Source organism: Cajanus cajan, chromosome 10 (assembly GCF_000230855.2).
Source record: "Cajanus cajan strain Asha chromosome 10, NIPB_CcT2T_4, whole genome shotgun sequence".
NCBI lineage: Eukaryota > Viridiplantae > Streptophyta > Magnoliopsida > Fabales > Fabaceae > Cajanus > Cajanus cajan.
This window is the reverse complement of record NC_138526.1, coordinates 27,140,071-27,147,069: the sequence shown is the minus strand read 5'-3', so window position 1 is coordinate 27,147,069 and position 6,999 is coordinate 27,140,071.

Below are 6,999 nucleotides of genomic sequence, written 5' to 3'. Positions count from 1 at the left end.
ATCTTTTTAGTGGAAATTGTTTTGTACAAGTTAGTACAAGTTGTTTGCACAATTTTTTTTTTTTCAGCCACCTCTTAGATTCTTTTAGGGTTCCTTTAAGCATACAAAATTAACCAAAACAAGTGGAATGCAAAGGAAAAGTGGGCAGCAAGTTATATGCATGTGCAAGGAAGCATTTCACACATGGAAACTCAAAATTACAAGGAACATGCTAGGACTATTTAGCATACATGAATGACCTCTAAAAAGCTTCTAAATGTCACGCCCACTATCATGCAATATGGCATATATTTTGATCATGTATTCATGCAAAGTGTTTGGGCACATACATGGAAATTTTTGTTGACAAATTATAGGAAACATACAAAGACAAAACTTTTAGGTGGATTCAAAAATAAAAAGCATATTCATGGCATTTTCATGTGAGACTCAACCTAAAATTTAGAAAAGCATGGTAAACCTAACAATGGAACCTAAAATTGCAAGGAAGGCTCACAAAGAACAAGGTGTGAACCCCAAAGCTATTCGGCCACACAAAGAAAACAAGAAGAAGGAAAGTGACCGAAAGCAAAAGACTCAAAGGAGACACAAAAAGATTAGATGTTACCCTTGTAGAACCTTGGCTCTTGATACCACTTGATGGGTTCCTCCTCCATGCTTGACGTAGGGAATGTAGAGAGGAAGCCTTGGCCCTTGATCTAGGTTCAACAAGGTAGACAAAAGGTAGGTACTTGGTGAAGGAAAGGAAGTTGGCGTGAGAAGGGAGGAGTTTGGCGGAAGCTATTTAGGAGAAGGTGTTTGGTGGCTCAAAGTTGGCTCACTCCAAAGTAGTTGGAGGCCACTCTAGGTTTCACTCTCCAAGGGTGGAGAATGAAGGAAGGCTAGCCGAAGTAACCCTAGGGACTAAGGATAAGGACTTGAGGCATAAAAGCTCACTCAAATTCTATATAATCCAAAGTATTTACAAGTGGTGGGGTGTTGGGTATTTATAGGAGGGGAGGCATCTAGGGTTGCATTTGGAGCAATGCATGGCCGAAATTCACAAGGCAAATGCACTCCAAATGCAATGCCAAATGAACCCTAGATGCTACTTGGTGGCCAAGGATGGAATCTAAGGGGTTAGATTGGCTACAACTAGGTGCATGATAAGTCCATGCAACCTTTGCCCTCCACTTGGGCCTAAGCCTTTCTAACACCAAAAATATGTCCAAGACCAAAAATGCGTCACCTCCTCACTAAAACACCCTAGCCCAAAATTAAAACCCTAATCATCTAAAGCACCCTATAATACAAGGGTAAAATGGGAAATACAAAGAAAATAAATCCTATGACTAAAATACCCCAAAATACAAGGGTAAAATTGGAAAATAAAATAATCCTATACTAATCAAATTGGCCATAGCCATGAACCATGTGATGGGTCTCACATGAAGTGAAGTACCAAGGATGGTCCTCCATCAGTTTATCATCAAAGAATTGGAGCTCCCAAGCATGCAGACAACAAGACAAGACATCAGAATGCCTAAAGCCCAAATACATTGGTTTTAGTGGCCCGAAATGGGCTGTTCCAAAATCGGAACGGCCCGTTCTAAGTCACAAAAAGGGCCTAAAAACCTAGACTAGAACGGGCCGTTCCAAAATCAGAACGGGCCGTTCCAAACCAGGTAAAAGGCCTAAAATGATAGGTTGGAACGGGCCGTTCCAAAATCGGAACGAGCCTAAAAAGGCTTACAAAAATCTTAACCGGAACGGGCCGTTTTGAGGTATCAAAAGGGGCTAAAATTTGTAACCCAGAACGGGCCGTTCTCATTTCAGAACGGGTCGTTCTCATTTCAGAACGGGTCGTTATGGTTCCCGGAACGGGCTGTTCCAATTTCAGAACGGGCCGTTCCAGACCAATCAAAGAGGGCTTAATTTGTACCCCAGAAGGGGCCGTTTTGAAATCAAAACGGCCCGTTCTGATTTCAGAACGGGCCGTTCTAGGGTTCAAATTAACACACAACGGCCATATCCAGAACGGGTCGTTCCGATTTTGGAACGGACCGTTCTGGACCCTTTCTGAAGTCTATAAATAGACAGCAGGGGCTCATTTCTCAGGACTCCAAATTTCGTCCAGACTCCTTAGAGCTCGAAATTTCTCTCTTTTTCTCTCTTTTTCTCTCTCTTGTATTTTTTGAGATTTTGTGAGGCATTGTAGTGTGAAAGGTTGCCACAAAGCACCTAAAATCTCCATAGTTAAAGATCTAATAAAGCTTGCTACGAGGTATTATTCATCAATCCCTTGTTCTATTTTTCTCTTCTTTTATTTTAATTATTGCTATCATAAACGCAATTATGTAGATTTTTTAGGGTTCACCGTGTAATTTAATTTAATTTTCATGTAAATAATCATTAATAAAGGGGATTAAATATTTTAATTATTAATTCTTATAACGTTATCTTCATCATAGGGTACCGATTTAGGGCGTTGTAGGGGTGCTTAATACCTTCCCTACACGTAACCGATCCCCGAACCCAATTCTGGTTATCAAGACCATTATTGGACTTTTAAAAACCTTTTCTTTTTCCAATGTTTTGAGTAAAACATTGGTGGCGACTCCATGAACCTATTTTCAATACCATTAATTAAGGATTAGTCTGGTGTCCGGACATTCCTTAATTGATGAGATTTTCAAAAGGATGTCTAAACCATTAGTCGCAAGATCGGAAATTTTCGGGTTGCGACAGGTATTAAACAACTGAAGTTAGCAGAAATACACATAGAAGGGGGGTTGAATGTGTCTGTGTTTGAAGGAAGATTTTTCAAAATCATTTTGTAAAGATGCCCTTTTTACTTTTAATAAAAAGAATATTCAAGATTTGTTGAAAACTTGTGCAGGCTAGTCTTGACTAGATAGCTTTTTGCGTCTGATAGAACTGATCGTCTACTTCAAGAAACAAGTTGAGTAAATAAGTTTTTCGTCTGAAAAGGTTTTATCGTCCAAATAAAAATTGTTTCTTCGAAAATGGTAGACAAGTGTGTTTTCGTCTAATAGTTTGTTGTAATGAAAGTGGATGAAAGACGAAGTTTTTAAACAAGTAGTATTTGAAAAATATAAATAGGTATGCACGGATTTTTATATTGGTTCACTCAATCTGAGCTACGTCCAGTCTCCTTCAACTGAAGGGTTCCACTAATCATAGAGGATTACAAGTATTCTCAACCATTTCTGGCTCGTCAACCTCACTTTTCGACGCTATTATTCTTAACCACTCTAGTTTTTCAAGTATTCTTGATCACTTCTGGCCCGCTAGCTTCACTTACTAGCGCTAGTATTATCAAACCACTTCTGGTTCACTAGTATTCTTTCTACTAGCTTTTTCAGGCTTTACAGCAAATGAAGGTGTTGAGTGTGTTTGCAACTCTCATAGAGAGGGTAGGATAGTTTCTACCCTCACTAAGGTGCATAACCTTAGTTTTACAGAAATAAGTGTCTAAGTGTTTGTTTACTCTCGTGGAGATGATAGACTATTTGCAGCACTCACTAAGATAAGCTATCTTAGTTTTTACACAAATATACAGGGAATGCTTTGAAAAGAAATGTAGCTTATACTCTTTCGCTTTCTTTTTCTTATTGCACGTTTTCTCTACTTCTCATTTCTAATTCTTCTCCTTATTTGCCTTGATACTTATAGTCATTTGATAAATCTGCCCATTGTTTGAATTTAAATTTTCCCGTTGGAGCATAGCTTCATGTCGTTGCAGATGGAGGCTTTGTTCATGGCTATGTAAATCTTTTCATTTAATGCATTTGATCTTGCATTAAATGTTTGCTTGTATTCGTGAAGTCTTTCTGTGTAGTTGATTACTTCAATGTCTGACTTCAATTATGATCTAGGCATATTTGTACTTTTCTCATCAATTTAGCTGCTGAGATGCTGTCTTTTTCTGAAAAGTGGGTGTGCTTTCTCTGACGCTCGCAACTTTGACTTGTGAATCCATGCTTGCCTATTTTTATTCTTTTTGTATTCACGTTTGATATCCTTTTGTGTTTCTTATATGATTTCACTCAATGTGATTAGTGGACTTCAGACGTGCTTTATTACTTTCCAACTACGTCTGGACACACATTTAACTTTTGATCCTTCGTCTGATCTTGAGAGTGATGACTTTGTCTGCTTGTTCGTTAGGCTTCATATGATGATTTGCAAGTCTATGTTGATGTTTAGCTAACTTTTGTGAGACCCCCTTCCCTTTTTTTCCCTTCCTTCACTCTCACTCACTCAAGACACTCTCTTTTCTCTCTAAACTCTCACTCTCATTCTCACTTGCGGAATTCTCCTTTGGTGGCTGTGGTGTTTTAGGTACTGATTTTGGTGTGGGAAATTAGCTGAAGTTCTCCTTCTCCGTTGGTCTCCGTTTGTCCTCCATCTTCTTCTCTGTTTTTCTTTCTAGAAGCTCGGATTCTTGTACCGAGGTAAGGGATGCTAGTTTTTGGCTGAGTTTTGTTGGGAATGAGTTCATAAACTCATTTGTGGGCTGATGGTTTGATGATTTCGGGTTGAGATTGAAGAAATTCACTTTCAGGTTTTTCGGGGTTTGGGTGAAAATTTAGGGTTTTACTTGTTTGATGGTTGCATGCTGAAAATGAGGTGTTTTTCGTGATGTTTAATGAAAATGTGAGCTTTTGGATGGATTACATGTTGGTTTTCTAGTTGATTTTGCAGGATTTGGTGAAGTTTTTCGAAAGTTATGGGTTATTGCTGAGCTTCGCGCTGAACGCTGTTCTTCGCGCCGGGTGCGTGGCCACCTGGAGGCTCCATTTAGGCAAGCCTGCCAGGCGCAAAGATGTGTACGCCTGGCGAGTTTGAGAATGAGAGCCTCTAGATGGCCCACGCCAAGCGCGGCTTGGACTGCACCGGGCACGATACCAGTAAGTGACAAGATTTTGGGTTTATAGCATGGCGCCGAGCACGACCATTGTCGCGCTGAGCGTGGGGACTCCTTGAGAGTCTCTGCCATGGGGGCACTGGGTGCAATTTTAATTGCACTAGGCGCGAGACCTTGGGAGGTCTCTGCCTTCCCCGTGCCTGACGCAGGTTTGGGCACGCCGGGCGTGTGAGACTCCTTAGAGTCTCTGCCTGGGTTTGCGTTGGGTGCAATTTGTATTGCGCCAGGCGCGAGGGAGCCTTGGGCTCTCTGGATGGGTGACGCTGGGTGCGAGTACTCTTGCGCTAGGCGCGCTGGCCCCTGGTGCTCTCTGGTTGTGTCGCGCCGGGCACAACCAGGAGTGCGCTGGGCGCGGAGGTAATGTTTCATTATATGTTGTTAAATGTTTTTTTATGCCAAGTATGAGCTGCAATTGATGAATATGTTGAGATGACTAGTTGATAATGCTGAATTATGATGTTGAGTTGTATTAGTTGTTATTGCTGTGAGTTGTGTTGTGCTGTATGCTGATATAAACTGTTGTAGGCCGTAAGGCTGAGCTGTTATAGGCCGTAAGGCTGAGCTGTTGTAGGTCGTAAGGCTGAGCCGTTGTAGGAGATCTCTGAGCAGATATGCGTGATGATGCATTGTATGTTTTATTGCTGTTTATGCTGTATAGCCGATGAGTTGTATGCTGATGATGTGCTGATAGTTATAGCTGTTTATCATTCATGTATTATATATAAATGTATGCTAAATTCTTTTCACTAGCTTACCCTTTGTTGTTTTCATGTGTTTGGGCTGTGATGATCATACGTTGTATGGGAGCAGAGCAGGGTTAGGTTGGTGAGTTGAGGAGGGACTGTAGCTGGCAGTTGAGCTGATTCTTTTTGATATTTTGTTGTTTTAGCTACCTAGTGGGGTAGTGATGGATGTATTTTTGATTTCTTCGATGTTTAGCTCAAATTGGACCTTGTGTATATATATATACTTGTTCTTTCTGTGTGGCGCCTTTTTGTTGTGTTGTGTGTAGTGACCAGCCGGGTCGTTACACTTTAGTGGTATTAGAGCAGTTCGAGTCTAGTGGACACTCTTTGGGGGTGGTTCCTTTAGGGTTTTGTTGTTCTGAACTCTGTGTTGTGTTGACTTCTTGTTGTTTGCTGTGTTGTTGATTGTTAATTGGTTTAGTTATTATATACTGAAGATGTTATTGCTTTTGTAGACAATGACTAAAACCAATGAGCAGATAGCCTGTGCCATGGAGATGATGGCTATGGCTATGCAGCAGCAAAATGCCTATTTTGCTCGGATGGATGCTGATAGAGCTGCAGCTGGTGCAGCAAGGCCCATGGGGTCATAGGAGAGTCGGGATCTTGTTGAGTTCTGGAAATGCCATCCTCCACAGTTCAAGGGAGATGCAGACCCAGAGGTAGCTGACCACTAGATCTGTGAGCTAGAGAAGATCTTCACTATGCTGGGATGTTCTCAGGAGAGAAGGTTGGCATACGCTGTTTACATGTTGTTTACATGCTGGTAGGAGAGGCCGAGCATTGGTCGAGGGGTACTCACCATATGCTTACTACTAGAGGAATTATTGTTGACTAGGAGTGCTTCAAAGGGTGTGTTTCTTGAGACGTACTTCCCGGAGAGCATGAGGCACGCCAAGGAAGCTGAATTCATGCGGTTGCACCAAGGAGGGATTTCAGTTTCTGAGTATGCAATAAGATTCGAACACCTAGCTCGTTTCTATTCGCAAGGTATATTTGAGGCTTGGAAATGCAAGAAGTTTGCTGAGGGTCTGAAATATGAGCTGAAGAGGGTGGTGGTGCCTATGGCCATCACTAAGTTTCTGACCTTAGTGGAGAAGGCGAAGGTTGTGGAGCGGTTGGAAGGTGGCAACCGTATGGTGAAGACTACTGAGGGACCAGCTGGGTCCAAGAAAGGAGGAAATCGGAGGAAGCCATATGATAGGCCCCAACCATAGTAAGGGGGTCCTGTCATTAGGAAACCTGCTGATGCTGCTAGAGGAGGGAGACAGGGTGGAGGTGCTGCCCTTAAATGCTACAAGTGTGCTGAACCCCATTTGATCA